The 20,307-nt window shown below is 44.6% G+C and overlaps 1 protein-coding gene across 1 annotated transcript in view; it reads right to left on the bottom strand.

Annotated features, from left to right (window-relative positions):
• Nucleotides 1-20,307, bottom strand: part of LOC130124471 (calsyntenin-2-like) — a 235,324-nt gene that overhangs the window by 33,175 nt on the left and 181,842 nt on the right. The gene's annotated exons all lie outside the window — the stretch shown is intronic.

The following is a 20,307-nucleotide window of genomic DNA, read 5'->3' as shown; positions in this document are numbered from 1 at the left end:
GGAGTTGATGATGGAGGTGACATGTGGAGGTGTTAGACTTTGTAAGTTCAGAAATGTGATTTTCAGTTGGAAGACTGAAGTCACACAGGACAGTGGATGGAGACAGTTTCATGGCGTTCGCTGATGGTAAATCAGTCTGTATGATGTTAGCAGAGGCTAGCTGCTCATGAATGGTACCAATTTTGGAGTTGAAAAACTTCAAAAAAGAAGAGTTACTTTTAAAAACAGAATTAAGAGAATGAGAAAGGTTACTGTTCATGTTGGTTTCAGGTGGATTTAGTAACCTTTTAACTGTGGAAAAGAGAGTTCCAGTATTCCCTTCAACTGTACTGATGATATTTGCATAATAGGATGTTTTAGCTGTTGGAAGAGCATTTTTCTAATGGGGTATATGATCCGAATACATTTGGAGTAGTATGGGCAAATAAGACAACCCGTGTTTTCAGGGGGGCAAAGTATAGAGTGCAGAAGATGAAATATTATTGTAGTAGTCCGTAAGATCAGAGAGTGTAGCGGTGGGAGCAGGAATGGGGGTTTTAGGCAATTAAACTGCTGAGATCATCTGGATTAACATACCTAATGTTGCAGTATGATATGGTACGATGAACACTTGATTTACCGAGCAGTAGGTTGGTGTTGAATAACACAGCTTTATGATCAGAGATGGGTAGTTCAGCAGAGGCGATGTTATATGGCGCGATGTCAGAATAGCAAACTATGTCAAGGATATGACCCTTAGTGTGGGTTGTAAAGTTGACATATTACATTAGATCAAAGCAATCTAACGTTGCTTTAAAATCTCTGGTGAACATATTGTCAGTGTCATCAAAATGAACATGTAAATCCCCCATTAGGATTATAGTCAGAGACATTGTACTAAGGGTGGTTAAAACTGTTGAGAATTCAGTGAAAAAATGTATTCGATGCCTTAGGTGGTCGGTACAGAGCAGCTATAATGATGGGTGTAGGTCCATAGAGCTTAACAGCCAGCAGTTCAAAGTAAGATTGATCAGGTAGAGAGCGTGGGACTAGTATTATACCATCAGAAAAGATCAGCGCAAGGCCGCCTCCTCTGCCCGAAGACAGAGGTTTGCATATGTAAACAAATCCTGGTGGAGTTGCTGAGTTTCGCTGAAGAAAGTCCTTCTGTGACTGCCATGTTTCCAGGAGACATAAATATTCCAGTTTGTGCTCTGTAATGAAGTCACTGAACCGATGGGCTTTGTTGGAAATAGATCGGATATTATATAGGGCAACCTTATGACAGGTTGTGCGCGTAAAAACAGCTGATTTAACTAGCGGAGTTAGCAACTTCATCTTCAACTAAGGTTATTTTCTTTTATTCTAGTTGTTTTCTTCAACCTTATTATCCTTATAATCTTCCTACTTCAATCGTTATCCTCTATGAAGGAGATAATCTCCCATTTTAGTTTTGTCTTTGACTCTATTCGTCATGTTTCACTTCAGTCATTCCACTTCAGGTTATTTTCTACCTTAGCCATTATTTTCTATTCAAGTCATTTTCTTTTACTTAGGTCATTATCCTCTACTTCAACCATTATCATCGAAGCTTATAATCTCCCATTTTAGTTTTTTTCTTCGACTTTATTTATTATCTTCTACTTTGGTCATTCTTATGTAGTCATTAGCTTCTACTGCAAAGGGCATTGCCTTCTGCTTTAGTTATTTCCTACAGTAGTCATTATTTTCTACTTTAGTGATTATTTTCTTGTATATCTCTCATTTTGAAACGTGCCTGCCTACATGTTCTCTGAAGCCAAGGTTGGACGTATCACTTCTAATCTTACCCACGAGTGACGGCATTAATATATACACTACCGTTCAAAAGTTTGGGATCACCCAAACAATTTTGTGTTTTCCATGAAAAGTCACACTTATTCACCACCATATGTTGTGAAATGAATAGAAAATAGAGTCAAGACATTAACAAGGTTAGAAATAATGATTTGTATTTGAAATAAGATTTTTTTTACATCAAACTTTGCTTTCGTCAAAGAATCCTCCATTTGCAGCAATTACAGCATTGCAGACCTTTGGCATTCTAGCTGTTAATTTGTTGAGGTAATCTGGAGAAATTGCACCCCACGCTTCCAGAAGCAGCTCCCACAAGTTGGATTGGTTGGATGGGCACTTCTTGCGTACCATACGGTCAAGCTGCTCCCACAACAGCTCAATGGGGTTCAGATCTGGTGACTGCGCTGGCCACTCCATTACCAATAGAATACCAGCTGCCTGCTTCTGCTCTAAATAGTTCTTGCACAATTTGGAGGTGTGTTTAGGGTCATTGTCCTGTTGTAGGATGAAATTGGCTCCAATCAAGCGCTGTCCACTGGGTATGGCATGGCGTTGCAAAATGGAGTGATAGCCTTCCTTATTCAGAATCCCTTTTACCCTGTACAAATCTCCCACCTTACCAGCACCAAAGCAACCCCAGACCATCACATTACCTCCACCATGCTTAACAGATGGCGTCAGGCATTCTTCCAGCATCTTTTCATTTGTTCTGCGTCTCACAAACATTCTTCTTTGTGATCCAAACACCTCAAACTGTGATTCATCCGTCCACAACACTTTTTTCCAGTCTTCCTCTGTCCAATGTCTGTGTTCTTTTGCCCATCTTAATCTTTTTCTTTTATTGGTCAGTCTCAGATATGGCTTTTTCTTTGCCACTCTGCCCTGAAGCCCAGAATCCCGCAGCCGCCTCTTCACTGTAGATGTTGACACTGGTGTTTTGCGGGTACTATTTAATGAAGATGCCAGTTGGGGACCTGTGAGGCGTCTGTTTCTCAAACTAGAGACTCTAATGTACTTATCTTCTTGCTCAGTTGTGCAACGCGGCCTCCCACTTCTTTTTCTACTCTGGTTAGAGCCTGTTTGTGCTGTCCTCTGAAGGGAGTAGTACACACCGGTGTAGGAAATCTTCAATTTCTTAGCAATTTCTCGCATGGAATAGCCTTCATTTCTAAGAACAAGAATAGACTGTCGAGTTTCAGATGAAAGTTCTCTTTTTCTGGCCATTTTGAGCGTTTAATTGACCCCACAAATGTGATGCTCCAGAAACTCAATCTGCTCAAAGGAAGGTCAGTTTTGTAGCTTCTGTAACGAGCTAAACTGTTTTCAGATGTGTGAACATGATTGCACAAGGGTTTTCTAATCATCAATTAGCCTTCTGAGCCAATGAGCAAACACATTGTACCATTAGAACACTGGAGTGATAGTTGCTTGAAATGGGCCTCTATACACCTATGTAGATATTGCACCAAAAACCAGACATTTGCAGCTAGAATAGTCATTTACCACATTAGCAATGTATAGAGTGTATTTCTTGAAAGTTAAGACTAGTTTAAAGTTATCTTCATTGAAAAGTACAGTGCTTTTCCTTCAAAAATATGGACATTTCAATGTGATCCCAAACTTTTGAACGGTAGTGTATATAAATACAAATATACACGCACGCACACACACGCACACACACACACACAGAGACACCCAGACTTTTCACATTAGTTTGTCTACAGCGAGTGCGATTTTTTACACTGGACAACTGATCTTAGAACCACACAGAAGTGGGACATCTGGGTGGCGTGGCGGTCTATTCCGTTGCCTAACAACATGGGGATCGCCAGTTCAAATCCCCGTGTTACCTCCGCCTTGGTCAGGCGTCCCTACAGACACAAGTGCTCGTGTCTGCGGGTGGCAAGCCGGATGTGGGTATGTGTACTGGTCGCTGCACTAGCGCCTCCTCTGGTCGGTCGGGGCGCCTGTTCGGGGGGGGATAGTGTGATCCTCCCACGCACTACGTTCCCCTGGCGAAACTCCTCACTGTCAGGTGAAAAGAAGCGGCTGGCGACTCCACGTGTATCAGCGGAGGCATGTGGTAGTCTGCAGCCCTCCCCGGATTGGCAGAGGGGGTGGAGCAGCGACCGGTACAACGTGCAAGAGTAGGGTAATTGGCCAGATACAATTGGGGAGAAGGGGGGGGTCCTACCAAAAAAAAAAAAAGAACCACACAGAGTTTATAAGCTGTTAGATGCATTTATAGTTATATGGTTTGGAGACAGTGGCACTGATGAAAAGACAGGAGGTGGAGCTGGAGGTGGCAGAGTTGAAGATGCTAAGATTTCCATTGGGAGTGACGAAGAAGGACAGGATTAGGAAGGAGTATATTAGAGGGACGGCTCAGGTTGGACGGCTTGGAGACAAAGCAAGAGAGACAAGATTGAGATGGTTTGGACATGTGTGGAGGAGAGATGCTGGGTATATTGGGAGAAGGATGCTGAATATGGAGCTGCCAGGGAAGAGGAGAAGAGGAAGGCCAAAGAGGAGGTTTATGGATGTGGTGAGGGAGGACATGCAGGTGGCTGGTGTGACAGAGGAAGATGCAGAGGACAGGAAGAGATGGAGACGGATGATCTGCTGTGGCGACCCCTAATGGGAGCAGCCGAAAGTAGTAGTAGTAGTAGTAGTAGATGCATTTATAATTATATATCATTTGCCTGTTTAAAGCCTATTACCATTTCCGTGAATTGCAGTTCATTAGGCACTTTTCCCCATAGATCAGCTAGTATGTCCGTCAAGACTCCGCCAAGATATTTTGCATTAGGTGTCTATTCTATATGGATGTGTCGTAGAGCTTGACCATAGACTATGATGGGCTCAAGGGGATTCATTTTGCAGCCCAGAAAAAGTGATTTGAGTTGTGTGTCTTTAGACATGTTGAGAAGATTTTAGGCTCCGTGTAGAAAAGAAAAAGTCTAGCATAGACAACCTTTACTACAAAGCAGAAATAGTGTGCTTTTGAATCTGTAAATGTACTAATTGAAAATCTTAGACTGCTTTTATTTGTCACTGCCTCATATGCATGTCTCATACATACAAGGGGACGAAATAACGTTTCACGTGGACCACAGTGCCACATAAAAACAAATAACAATGACTTCACAGACCTAACCATCACAAGCACACCTGACACAGACAGTGAGTAAGAAGGTCAAAAACTCATTTTATGGAGGGTCTAAGTGTTCAGGCTGTTGAGGAACCTCACAGCCTGAGGAATGAAACTGTTGCATAGGCTGGTGGAGGCAGCACGGATGCTCCGGTACCTCCTGCCGGAGGGTAGGAGGTTGAAATGGATGTGGGAAGGGTGGGTGGGGTCCTTCACGATGCCGAGAGCCTCCAGGTGCACTGTGCATCATAGATGTCCTGGATGGATGGGAGAGCACTTCCTAGGATCTTTCCAGCTGTCTTCACTATCTGCTGTAGGGATATTCGGTCAGAGGCCTTGCAGTTCCCATGCCAGGCAGTGATACAGCTGGTCAGAATGCTCTCTAGGGTGCCTCTGTAGAATGTTCTGATTCTGATTCTGATGAGGATGGGTGGAGGGAGACTCGCCTTCTTCATATGCCACAGGAAGTCAAGAAGCTGCTGGGCCTTCTTGGAGAGCACAGTGACATGTGAGGACCAGGAGAGGTCCTCTGTGACGTGAACCCCCAGGGACTTAACGCTGCTGACTCTCTCCACATCAATACCATTGAAGGTCAGAGGGGTATGGTGGGTGCTGGTCTTTCTGAGGTCAATAATAACCTCCTTCATTTTTTTCTATATTTAGGGAGAGGTTGTTGTTTTTGCACCTCGCCGCCAGTTGAGCCACCTTCGCTTTGTATGATGATTCGTCGTTGTTGCTGAAGAGACCTACCGCTGTGGTATCGTCAGCAAACGTTAGAATGAAATCTAAATCTGCAGCTGGTTTTGCTCTATTTCTGTGAAATAAAACAGATGAGCTCTCTTTAAAGTTTCACAAGAAACCTTCCACAATAAGCATGCTGCTGTTGCACAGCTGCAAAGCATCAACGCCGCATCGAGAACATGCATGCATGCAGGCACTCCTTATGGAACAATGCTAAATCAACATTAGTATTCTTGCATGAATTATTATTCACACTGTATACTATGTGACATGTACCGCTTTGCAAGAGAGAACTTTAACTGGTGTGCTTTAAATATTCTGTTTGGGAAACGACACTCATAAAAGAAAGTGGTTCCCCCACCAAACAATGCGTGAGAAACCTCATTTCTGTTTCAAGAGGTGACTGGAAACTGTGGAAAAAATTTTAGAAATCACAATTACTACACTAAGCAGTAATGGTAATTAAGTAGTAGTACTTAGTCATTTGAAGTCAGGTGCAATGTTGTAAGATGTTTGCGATGAGGAAAAAGAAAAACCAGAATCTTTCACCTCTGCCTGTTTCACGTCACAATGTCATCACAATGTTTTTCAGTGTTTCCTCATTCTTGAAAGGAACCCCGACTATGAAGACTTGTAGGACTTATTAGATTAATGTTTAAATCAGCTGTATAAATGTGATATAAAAAACACTTTAGGTGTCTTAGCTTGTATAAAATTTGAAAAAAAAAATCCTTTCCCTCTCAGGCCGCCATTGTTTGCGTCGCAATGCAGTCTGGGTAGCGATGTCAAATGGTTGCACCGGTCTTGGTCCCATTCTCTTGATCCTACAGCGAGATACATGTCTTTTCTTCAGCCTTTTCAATTTGAACCCGAGTGCAATGTTAGCGAGGAGGACAACATAGAAGGCATTACTCAAAATGTACATCAAAATGAAGAGGACCAGAAAGGGGTGGAGATGAGAGTCAGGGATCTTACACTTTTTCACCAATGATTTTCCATGACTTCTCCAAAACCTTTTACTGAATTTCCATGACCAAAAGCAATTATTTTATCTCAATGGGACCACCGAAAACTAATTATCGTAACACTAAGTAAAATTAGGTTTACATCTGAAATGTATGGTGCCTCTCTAAAACAAAACAAAAAAAACACCAGACAGGCACACTTAGATACATTTTCTCATATTTTAATTCCAACGGTTTAACATTTTTGTCAATGTCTCAAAAGATAAAAATGCCATCACATTTTCTGTCAGAGATAAACAGAGAGAAATAGTGCATTGGGGTAGGAATGCCAGTGCTAACTACTGATTACTCAGTAATCAGTACATGAGTTATCAATATAAAAAAAAGACATAACATAAATAAATTAAATAAATCTTCCAAAATTAATTTCCACTCCTAAAACTAGAGACGGAGTATGCAAAGTCTGCAACTCAATGTGTAGTCTTCAGTCTTTCCTTCTGCTCCATCCCACCGCCTCACGTGTAAACCCATTTGTTTGGACTGCAAATGGTGGTTTAGGCTTTCGCCAAACAGCACTACATATGCCTTTTGTTGGCACACTTCTGACAGTAAGAGTCTTTTAAAGTGCGGAGCAAGCCCACAAGTGCAGACATAGGCACACTTGTTCTCACCACAGGTACATTTCGCTGGGTCGTGTCCTCGGATGACTTGAGTGAGTAGTGTGAATTCATGATTTTTAGTGCCCACAGTCTCTCCGCTTTGAGGACTTCATTTTTTGCAGAAAGTTGTCTGCTTTGTTGCTGTGGAAACTGTAGTAGTGTTGCTGGATGTCCTCACAGCATCTGCGTTCATAAACTCACCTATGGGTATTGCGTTGCTAGCAACTGCAGCTACAGTCTTGTGTTTTTTCCCCTTCAAGTGGCTAACGAGCGCTGCCTTGCCCATATTCGAAATGTCAAATGTTTTACAGCACAGTTTGCAATTAGCACGTCTTGGGTCAGTGTCTTTTGCCAGCCATAATTGGTATTTACCCTTAAAAAGCTATGTATTATTGAAGCAGCACTTCCCTGGCATTTTGTCGAAATCGTCCGTTTGCTAGCAGAAGCAACTGCAGGCTGGTGGGCGTGCCTGCAGTTCCTAGGCGCTTGCACGCCGCATGCCCAGTAACACAGACTGAGCCAGACTGAATAAACTTTTCACACCACCAAAATATCACGACGGTCCGTGGCAATTTACATTTTATTATGACACATCGACTTTGTTTGCATTAATTGATGGAACTTTAGATCTTTTTCCATGACTTTTCCAAAACTTCTGAAAAAATATTATTTTCCATAACTTTTCCAGGGCCTGGAAATTGCATTTTGAAATTCCATGACTTTTCCAGGTTTTTCATGACCGTACGAACCCTGGAGAGTGGGGCAAACTGCTTTCTATGCCAACCGAGAGGGAGTGTGTTTATTGTGAAGAGCTTCGGTTTCTGTCAGAAGCTGGTCAAAGTAAGCATATGGATCAAATTATCGTCTTATGATAAGACATATTCCAATATCAATAATTTCAGAGATTAGCATCCACCACCATCGTATGCTTTATACCTTATGAGAATATACACTAAAATGCACTAATAAGATGCTTACGGGTATGGTTATAATTACAGATATCCCATGCATCACAACACACAAGAACTTTGAGGCAGTTTGCCTCAATGGAGATGTTTTATAGGCTCATCAGCCTCCATGACCGGGAGAGTGCTGGTGTACGCAAGTCAAAACATCAACCCATGTTCACCGTTAAGTTCTCTACATTTATTTTAAATATTTTATATCGTACAATAAACTGTATTTCATAAAAGCTGGTGGTATCTTGTCATCATCATCATCATCATCATCATCATCATCATCGGCAGTCACTCGGGGTCAAGTATGATGGTCCTCCTTTTAGGTCCTTGTAGGTATCCTTACGGGAGGACGCGAAGTGACCGATGCACCTTCTGGATTACAGACCCTCATTTCTTTAATAATTTGTGGATGTCTGTCAGTGGAGATGGTAGAGACCTTCAATTCATCTATGGTTTCAAGAGCTTCCTGAAAACCTTTGATTTGCATGGTATTAGAGCTCGAAACTCAGGTGCAGCTTAATACCGTGAAGTCGGCAACCTTTTGACTCTGCACAGCTAAGAAAGTGTAGATAATAGTATTTGGCTGAGTGGCCAGGAGAGTCGCACCGACCATTTCCACAGAGCACAACTTCTTCTCGTGATTTCATGGTAGTTAACACTGCACTCTGCTTTTTGGTCCATGTTTTTTTAATAACAGGAAACACAAACATCTTCCTCAGTGTTGGGTACGTGTGTTCACTTATTGTTTTGAGGTTCATGTTACTACAGAACTGTTCAAATAAAGCTAAATGGATGCCACTGAAGAAAACTGATGCTGCCAAAAGCAAGTTTCCTGCCCCTTTGGTCCGAGTCTGCCATCTGTAACCACAGCCGTAAGCACATGTGAGCTCTAGTTTTAACTGGGATCCTTCATTTTTCAGTTCCTTCACACCCTCCTTGACAATCAAGGAGCCACACTTTAAACAATGCTGAAGCAATTGTTTTAACTGTTCCCCCAAAACTAGAAAAAGCCTATCTTCTTTATGGGTGTCAGTTGAAGCTTGTGATTCCTGGCAACCCTGCAGCCCGTACACTGGCTCTCACGTTCACACGTTTCTGGAGGAGTGACAGAGGAATCCTTTCTGAAGGAAGCACACTTCCGCTGGCTTGACAATAAGTTGAGTGACTTTCCTTCTGCCCTCCTCTCATCTTTTTAGATGCAAAGCACCTCTGAGCTAAAGGTGAAAGTCACTCACTCAAAGGATCACGGTAAGCTATAGGTGACTCAACCTGGACATGCCGGCTTGCCACTTCTTACATGGCAGCAAGGACGGAGCAAAAGGTTTGTGGGTGTAAGCTGTGGGTTTCTGGCTTACATAAAAAAAAATAATTAACCATCAAAGCCAAACTTAAAACCATGTTTGTGCTTCTGCAAGCATTGTGATAGTAATCCAGTGACAGATTTAACTGTGACTTAGCTATAATATGTGCTGTGGGTCAGTTTGGTAAAACCAGCGTTGCTCCACCCTCGCTGAAATGTAACAAGTCGCAAATCAGCATTCCAGGTGGGGTGCATCTATGTCAGGAATCAGGAACAATTTATTGTCATCTCATTCATATACTTGCATACACAAAAGAAACGAAATTTTGTTTCTCCCAGCCCACGGCAGTGCAACACAAAAGACAAAAACACATATCCAACACCCCCCAAACATGACACCATCAAAAACATACAAAACCAGAGAGAACAAAGCAAAAAAAACACAAACAGTCAACAACACAGTCCATTCAGTAAATCTGTAACACAATCACAAAAAAAAAAAATCACTGTCCATGAGAACGAACGTCAGCCAGGACGACTGTTGGAACTGCCGGTCTGCGTGGGCTAGCAGTTAGCTTAGCCTGCCCCACTTCCACGTCCTGTCCGACCGCCCTTGGTGTTTCCTCTTAGGGCACAGCTCTGATCAGGGCCATGGTGTTTGGGCCCACAGGATGCAGCAGACCAAGCTCCGTCAGCCGATCCAGCACTAGCTCTCCCAGCCTTCAACACACCTCTCCCGCACTCCACACAACGACACAAACGCAGACGCAGACAAAACAACGGTCTGGCACCGCCCTCTGTGTTATTGGAACTGCCGGTCTGCATGGACTAGCAGATAGCTTAGCCTGCCCCGCTCTCCCAGCCGATTCAACACCAGCTCTCCCAGCCATCAAACGAAATCGACGATCACAGACATAAACCGTCGTAAAAGTTCTTCACAAAATGACACAAAGTCTGATGTAGACATGGACAAAGACACTGCATAGTCATTACTGGGTGAGGCCGCCGCAAACGCAAGTTTGCACCACCAGCCTCCCACACCGGAGGTAGCTAACAGTGATCCTCTGAGCGACACTCATACAGAAGCTCCGCATCTAAAAATGCACTGGAACTTCCAGAGCAACTTTGGGCTTTCAATCTTTGTCCCACTGAATGTCCCACAGATGCCAGCAACACAAGCAGATGGCCCCTACAGGGTTCACTTGCCATTATTAAAAAGTCAAATGTGTGTTGTACATAAATGTTGCCTGATTGATTGTTTTCTATACAAGTTTACCACAGTGTTTCCGCTCATTTTTGTGCAGCTGTGGTGGTTTTGAGTGACGATTCTACATTTGTTCTTTACCTGTCTATGTTTGTGCCTAAGTCATGATTCAAGTCAAGGTTCTAGTGCTAAAATGATTTTAATCGAAATACAATCATTACTTCTACAACACTGGACTATTTTTTTTTGTTTTAGATAATGAGTGTTTATTTTACTTTCAAAATGCTCTTGCAGCGGCGGTAAATTCCCTTGCTGTGGTGGCGGACTACTGCTAAATGGAAACATTGCTACCAGAAAATGTCATGTTAAAAAAAATCTGAACCTACATTTTACACATGAACCCTTCTGTTCATTTGTCATCAGGTGTCGTAAACTGTAATGCTTTTTCAGAGGAGTATAGAAGGACCCACAGGACTCCATATCATATCTAGTCTCCTGTTGCATTCAGTGCAATTCTCTATACGAAGGCTTTAAAGGCTACAGGGGATTTGGACAGGGAGGAATGGTGCATGCATTCTACGCTGAAAATGAGCTTGCAGGAAGGATACTGCAGCACTGACTGCTTTTATGTGGCTGCAGGTACTTTCAGAAAATACATTTAATTCTGTTCTCTGAAGCTCGTTGGTTATATTTGCCTCACTGACAGTCATTTACATATACTTTCACTAATTACCTTTCTGAGCTTGTCTGCATAATTTTGACAAGATAGCAGGAAGAGCATGACTGTCATACATTTTAAGTATTGCCAACGCTGACGTTGACAAACTGAACACTCATTAATTACGTGCAGTAAATTCATTGCTATAGCCAACAGGTAGGTATACAATGCAAAAGCCAGCATCTTCAATGAGTGAGCGCTAGTAATGAAGATTTATCTTCTTTATAGGTGAGAAAAGTACCCTGCTGTCCAACGTTGTCAAACTCATCCAGATATTCAAGACATTCGAACATTAAGCCAAATAATACTTCCAGTTATTTAGTACTCTGCAGAGGAGGAACTCTATACACACTGCTCTGCACAGTTTTGCCTCTCTCCTTTTGCACTTGCCGAGAAGAATTTTGGGTATGCAGACACCTCAGCTCAGCCGTACTCCATGCGGTTAAATGATTTCCAGCAACATTTTTGAAGAAAAAAAAACAACCCAGCTAGATTTACAGTGATCAATCGTGCACTCATCACAGCTGATGAGCTGGACACAAGAGGACAAACACTACTCTTTTAAGCCTGTTTCCTTTTGTTTAACGATTCGATGAAGAGTAACTACCACGGCACATAAATAGGGAAAAACATTATCAAAATTATGATTTGATGAATAATTACCACCACTGCACACAGAGTAGAAATTATCGTAAAATATCAATTTTTAATGTTGTGATAAACTGTAATTTGCAAAAATCTTTTTTTAATCACAACTTGTTTTGATCCGTCAATAATTAGTTATACTCTTCATTCTTTATGCAAATTCTGCGTTTTAAATTTTCATTGATCACATCTTATTCTTCAAAGTTAATTTTTCCTACACAATTATTTTCCCTTGTAGCAGTTAATGAGACTAGATGAAAGAAAACAAGAGCGCCACAGTGACAGATAAAAGCCAGAATGCCCTCGGAGGATCATAAACCTTTAAGAAAGAAGTGGGCGTAACTTGTAGGCAGAAGGGGGCGTAACTTGAAAAGGGGGGAACTTCTAGTCTTACAGGCTGCGGACGGATACTTTCGGATGGTTCGCCTTCAGAGGCTGCGCTGCAGGAGCAGGTTGTTTACATCCTAGCAGGAGAGCGTCTAGCGTCTCCTGTCTTTGACGTTTCCTCGAGCAGATTTCACTCACTATCCGAGGGTGTTTAGACTCCTTGTGGGAGAAAATTGTAGGCATGGCATTTGATTTTAGTCTTTGCTTATGACCAGCAGCACCTGTGAGCTCTTTTTAGCAGCTGTGGTCGACTAAATGCATCAAATCCATCGGGAGAAAAGTGGCAAGAACACAGCCGCAGGTCTTTAGGAAGTTGTCTTCGTCCACAAGCATTTTCCTACTCCTTTCTCCTTTTCTTATAGCTAGCAAAGCTGTGAAGACTTACATCACTTCTCTCCTCTTCACATGCCGGCAGCCATACCAACATGTACCCCAGCTCTGCCAATGACAGAAGCTTAACAAGTATTAGCTTGGCTAGTACTTCGATGGGAGCCCTCCCGGGAAAACTGAGTTGCTGCTGGAAGTGGTGCTGGTGAGGCGCCGTCTTCCCTCTGGTCCTAATAAACAACAAAAATCCCACTGCAGTGACGGGACACTGTGCTGTAGGAGACGCCGTCCTTCGGATGAGACGTTAAACCGTGGTCCAGACTCACTGTGGTCATTAAAGAGCCCATGGCGCTTACCGCAAAGAGTGGGGGGGGGGGGTCCCCCGATGTCCTGGCAAAATTCCCAGCCCGACTCTCTGCATCTAGCCACCTAATCATCCCCCTGTGTAATTTGCTCAATGATTCCTCCCTCTCCACCTCAAGCTGTGTGGTGAGCGTTCTGGCGCAAAAATGGCTGCCGTTCATCACCCAGGTGGGTGCTGCACATTGGTGGTGGTTGAGGTGAGTTTCCCTCCAATTCTGTGAAGTGCTTTGGGTGATTAGATAAAGCGCTATATAAATGTAATCCTTTATTATTATTATTATTATTATTGCCTTTTGACTGGAAACTACAACCAAAAGTAGCACAGTATGGTATTGTATTGATATTTTCTCTACTGTGGGCCGGTAGAAATAGCGACGGGTAACGGCAGCGCCGTTAGCTCACCTCTCCATCGCAACCAATTTACGTCGTCGTCAAACCAGAGTGCATTGTGTACGTAAAGTAATGGCAGCCTCTGTAGATCAAAATATGTATTAAATGTTGCGGATTTTAAAAATAATGAAAATATTTCATGTTTCTAACGAGGCATTTTAGTAGTAGAGGGTAATTATAGTGTATTAAGGCCTATAAGTCTTAATAGTCAGCGCTCCTTTTAACAGTGTGACATTGACATTTTGATGTGAAGCACGGCCAGAGGTGAGCGAGCCAGTTTTCCCCTTATCTCAACCATCTAACGACACAAATTACCCCCTCGCTCGTCTCTCTCTCTCTCTCGCTCTCTTTCTAACTGCAGATTAATCCTTCAGCAGCCTGTCCTTGATTCGCTGCGCATTTCTCATGAACAAAATACATTGTTCAAAACCTCTCCTCAAGGACAGGCTTCAGTGATTCAGCAAATGAGTGGAAACTTATCTTCATGAAGGCGGGTGTGTGTTTGTGTGTATGTATTCCTTTTTCTTAATTGAGCCGCAAAAGGGTAAATGACTTAATGACTCACCAATAGAAGAAGTGGACACATTTGATTCACTCTGCACAACAGCGAGCCAGTTTTCGGAGGTGTTGGTACAAGTACAATCGATTGAACATAACCAGTCCATGTTTGCCAAATCAGATTAGAATAACATCCTCATCTGTGACGCTTGCAGCTGAACTTTCCGAAGCAAAAAGGACGTTTATTTGCACCATCATACGCGTTATATGGGGGAAACACCGAGGGTGGTCTGCCGGTATGCAGAAATGGGGCAGGCTAGGCTAACTGCTAGCCCATGCAGACCGGCAGTTCCGGCACTCATCCTGGCTGGCGTTGGTTCTCTGGACAGTTGAGTTTTCGGACTGTGTTGCACTGGGTGCACTATGTTGTTGGCTGTTTGTGTGTGTGTGTTTTGCTTTGTTCTCTCTGCTTCTGTATGTTTCTGGTGGTGAAGTTTTTGGATATGTGTTTTTGTGTTGCACTACTGTGGGCAGGGGGAAATGGAAATTTGTTCCTTTTGTGTACGTAGTACATAAGATCCATCCATCCATCCATTATCCGAACCGCTTCTCCTGCTCTCAGGGTCGCGGGGATGCTGGAGCCTATCCCAGCAGTCATTGGGCGGCAGGTGGGGAGACACCCTGGGCAGGCCGCCAGGTCATCACACAAGGCCGACACACACACACCCACACACACACATTCATACCTAGGGACAATTTAGTATGGCTGATTCACCTGACCTACAGGTCTTTGGACTGTGGGAGGAAACCGGAGCCCCCGGAGGAAACCAACGCAGACACGGGGAGAACATGTAAACTCCACACAGAGGAGGACCCGGGACTAACGTAGCTAATGCTATTTATAAGTAACAACGGACATATGTTACAAGGTTGGACTACCCCGGGGCTCGAACCCAGGACCTTCTTGCTGTGAGGCGACTGCGCTAACCGCTGCGCCACCGTGCCGCCCTGTACATACGATGAAATGACAAATAAATTGTTCCTGAGTCCTGTCTTTCTGAAGTCATAAGTGTGCTGTTTATAAAGTTATAAGTGTGCCTACTAGAAGGTAGTTGTTCAGTAAGAAACCAAGGTTTTAGGCGTCCATGCTGTGAATATAACACACTGCTTCACTTCTTCTTCAGATGATGATGCTGTCAAGAAGAACAGAAATGGAAAAAAAAATAATTTTTCTAGCTGTGTTCTCAGCTGGGGGGGGGGTGCTGACTGTCAGTAAAAACACCATTTCTCATCTTCAGCTTACCTGCTGTTCTCACACACACCCACACACACACATATGCAGATATCAAATATTATCAATTATCAAATGCCGCAGCAGCCCAGAGGGAGAAAGTGCTCCATTTGTTGTATATTTTAATCAGTGCAGGAAAAACTACACACATTTTTCACACCCTTTTGACGTTATCCTCATAACATCTGTCAAGCTTGTTAAGGAATTGTGTTTAACTAACATGGGTCCTTGTCAAATTTGTTTTCCAGCAGAAGCACGCAAACAATTTTGAACAATGGCAAAAGTCTTCGTTGTGACGGCGGCGCATTAGCACATCAAATGTGACTGCGTCGTTCTTCCTGTTTCGCGGTGTGGTTAAAAACACCACGGCGGGCTCTCCGCATTAAGCCTGACGCCACCCTGTGAGCGGTGGACAGCTTTATACGTGCTGCGGTCAACAGATCGTAGCAGTGGACGCCCTGGCCGGGAATCACTTTGACAGCCTGATCTCACGACACGAGACGGGCGTCTGCCTTCGAAGACCCCCGAAAAACATTTGAACAAAAACGGGCTGTGTTTCTTCCCAGACCCTCGGGCCCGTAATGGAAAAGGTTGTGTGGGGGGTCCGGGGAATTAAGAGTGAATTTTTTTTGAGGAACATTACCTTCTGCAACGCAATTGCTGCCATTAAGCCCAAACGGGTTTTACTCTGGGGACGCAGTCAGTCCTCCCGGTACACAACTGTGACAGCTAAATAGCGACCGCGCTGAAGAAAACGATTCGTCCGAAAAGGTTCTTTCGTTCACCAGACAACAATGTGGTTGTCAGCTCGACGCCGGCGGGTTGTTATCTTTGCTGCAGTCTGCGGAGGGGAATTAATAGGACAAGTCTTCTGCATGTCAGGACGCTGTCAGCAAACCTCCTCACCTGCAACATCTGCAACAGGCATCTTCTCGCCGACATATAAATGTGCGGACTGTCGCATGAACATGAACATATGGATTAATGTTGAACTGGACGTATTCAAACAAATTATTCACTGCATACTGGGTCTTTACTGGGAACCGGGGATTGCCCAAAACATTTCTTATATCGCCACCGACTAACACATGAGTAGATAGATGTATGGGTGTGTGTGTGTGGGCCCTGTGATGGCCCAGCGGCCTGTCCAGGGTGTCTCCCCGCCTACCGCCCAATGACTGCTGGGATAGGCTCCAGCATCCCCGCGACCCCGACAGCAGGATAAGCGGTTCAGATCATAAATGGATGGATGGAGATATATATATATATATATATATACCTCCATCCATTCCTCCATGGGACGTACCATCGACAGATAGAAGACGTAGCTGATATCGAGAAATCCCACCAGTGGCTAGAAAAGGCTTGACTGAAGGACAGCACAGAGGTTCTGATCATAGCAGCAAAAGAACAGGCAGTCAGGACCAGATCGGTTGAGGCAGGGGTCTACCGCACCAGACAAGACCCAAGATGCAGGCTGTGCAAAGACGCCCCTGAGGCAGTCCAGCATTTAGTAGCAGGGTGTGAAATGCTAGCTGGGGAAGTGTACACTGAAAGGCATAACCAAGTGGCTGGGATAGTGTACAGGAACATCTGTACTGAATACAGACTGGAAGTCCCCAAGTCCAAATGGGAGACACCGCCAAGAGTGGTTGAGAATGGCAGAGCTAAGATCCTGTGGGACTTCAAGTCCCAGACTGACAAGCAGATGCTGGCTAAGCAACCAGACATTGTGGTGGTTGATAAGGAACAGAAGGCAGCAGTAGTGATCGATGTAGCGATCCCGAGCGACGGCAACATCAGGAAGAAAGCACGAGAAGCTAGAGTAATACCAAGGGCTGAGGGACGAGCTAGAGCAGATGTGGAAGGTGAAATCCACAGTAGTCCCAGTGGTAATAGGAGCGCTAGGGGCTGTGACCCCTAAACTGGGAGAGTGGCTCCAGCAGATTCCAGGAACAACATCTGAGGTCTCTGTCCAGAAGAGTGTGGTCCTAGGAACAGCTAAGATACTGCGCAGAACCTTCAAACTCCCAGGCCTCTGGTAGAGGACCCGAGCTTGAGGAAGACACACACCACCCGAAAAAGGGTGAGAGGGAGATTTTTGACACACACACACACACACAGATATATGTATGGCGGCGCGAACTTACGTTTACGGCAGCCTCACCCAGTGCTGTCCAAGCAGTGTCTTTGTCCACGTCTAAGTTTGTTTTGTCTTCGTTTGATGGCTGGGAGAGCTGGCGCTGGATCAGCTGGGAGACCTGGGTCTGCCGTGTCCTGTGGGCCCAGGGACCATGACCCTGATCGGAGCTGTGCCCGAAGAGGAAACACCGAGGGAGGTCTGACAGGATGCCTGACAGCGAGGAGTTTCGCCAAGGGGACGTAGCGTGTGGGAGGATCACACTACCCCCCCCCAGTCCCCCTCCCCCCCCCCGAACAGGCGCCCCGACCGACTAGAGGAGGCGCTAGTGCAGCAACCAGGACACATACCCACTTCCCGCTTCCCACCCGCTGACACGTCTGTAGGGCTGCCGACCAAGCCGGAGGTAACATGGGTATTCGAACCGGCGAGCCCCCTGTTGGTAGGCAACGGAATAGACCGCTACGCCACCCGGATGCCCCGGAATTTCGTTTCTTTCGTGTACACATGTACACGAAAGAAACGACAATAAATATTTCCTGATTCCTGATGTATGTATGTATGTATGTACGCTTGTGTGGATGGAGGCACACATTGTATGGATATTGTATGGATCCATATTGTATGGACGCACATATTGATGTGTGCACAGACTGATAAGACAGCAAAAATGAAAGCTTGATAAATTGATCAACTGAACGTGTGACAAACAACAAAAGAGTAAGCCGGCAAAGTTTCTAAAGGACCCAAAGTTTAAAAGAAGCCAAATACTGGTTTTGAAAAGCTCCTCGCCTGGTGAACGCCTGCAGTAAGCCACTGTGCATTAGTTAAAGGGGTTGTGAACCATGATGGCTGCTTTGAAATTTCACAGCCGTTACTTAGCCTTTGTACATAAAAACAGGTAACACGCCCACGGTTCACGCACAACGTCAAGAATAGCTGACTGCCGCCGAACACGGCTGCAGAACAAAATACATCCCCTAAAAGCAGTCGATACGGCTCCCCTTCCTGCCCTCGGGGCCGTGAAAACGGAGCCTGTTGCCTTTCTTTCTGCATGTCTCATCATTACGTTGTTGATTGTGGGGAAAGGGGATGGAAAAATGGGAGCGTCTGAAAGACAATCCCGCTTGCTAATGGCCTGCAAAGTTATCAGTTGCGGCTTAGTGGAGCTTAAAGCAGCTTCATTGGGATGTAATAGCCGGCGAACTTGTCCTCCATTCACTCTGGCTAATCCCTCCTTCAGGGCTTTCTCTCACAATCAGAGATTTGCGGAAAGAGAGAGAAAGAGAGGGCCGTACGAAGCGGGGAGGAGAAGGGAGAGGAAAATAGAAACTTGCAATCAGGTCGCAGATGAAAAGGAATTCAAATGACAACCAAAATGCCATCGGAATTAAGGCTTTGGATGACGGCTGGCTGGCTGGCAGAGCATGCGGGACTCGTGTGATTTAGGGGAGCTGCAGAACGGATCCCCCCCCCACCCCACCCCCCCCCAATACACTTATGTATAATTGTCATAAACATAGCAGCAAGGCTCACTCTTCTTCACTAGTGTGATCAGCCGCCGCTCTCGTTTCACGTGGCAGCAACGTGCAGGGAAACATTTCCCGTCTGATATCTCTCCTGCCTCAGCTCCTCGGATTTCAGAGTATCGCCCGAAGCCTCGAGCCGCCAAATGCGAAATCTCTAACTCTGTAACTACCCCCCCTTTTCCCTTCCTGTGGGCGCCGCTGTTAGGAACCCGATCTCTCATGCCCACAATGGCGGTTTCATCTAAGCTGCATCCTTAACTACGACGATCCGGTGTACTCCTCTACATTTACATTTCTCAAATCTCTTTTTATCTTGCCGTGTTCCGATCGTGTCATTTACTTTCTCTTATTCCGCATTCCTTGTCAAACGTCTTTTTACGCCTCGTGTAAAAGCCCTGTGACTTGGCTTTGTGCGGGAAATGTGCTAAACCAATAAGCTCGCCTTGCCTTACATTTTCCGCTGGCGAAGACGACTGACTGGAACCGTATTTTTGCTCAGATATTCCACATGATGCCTACGTGTGTATACGCACCCTCACACATCATACAAGGCTGCATGTTATGGTAAAGCTGTCTGTCTAAGAGACTGAGGGACAGACAGATACACAAGCAAGTACACACACACACACACACACACAAAACCACACACTCGTTTGTTTATATATCCTCGTGGGAACAACTACTACTACTACTACTACTACTTTTGGCTGTTCCCGTTAGGGGGCGCCACAGCGGATCGTCCATTTCCATCTCTTCCTGTCCTCTGCATCTTCCTCTGTCACACCAGCCACCTGCATGTCCTTCCTCACCACATCCATAAACCTCCTCTTTGGCCTTCCTCCTCTCCTCTTCCCTGGCAGCTCCATATTCAGCATCCTTCTCCCAATATACCCAGCATCTCTCCTCCACACATGTCCAAGCCATCTCAATCTCGCCTCTCTTGCTTTGTCTCCAAACCGTCCAACCTGAGCTGTCCCTCTAATATACTGGTTCCTAATCCTGTCCTTCTTCATCACTCCCAATGAAAATCTTAGCATCTTCAACTCTGCCACCTCCAGCTCCACCTCCTGTCTTTTCATCAGTGCCACTGTCTCCAAACCATATAACATAGCTGGTCTCACTACCATCTTGTAAACCTTGCCTTTAACTCTTGCTGGTACCCTTCTGTCACAAATCACTCCTATATATATATATATATATATATATATATATATATATATATATA

This window comes from Lampris incognitus, chromosome 14 (genome assembly GCF_029633865.1).
Source record: "Lampris incognitus isolate fLamInc1 chromosome 14, fLamInc1.hap2, whole genome shotgun sequence".
Lineage (NCBI taxonomy): Eukaryota > Metazoa > Chordata > Actinopteri > Lampriformes > Lampridae > Lampris > Lampris incognitus.
The sequence above is the reverse complement of the archived record's forward strand: the minus strand, read 5'-3'. Positions and strand labels throughout refer to the sequence as shown.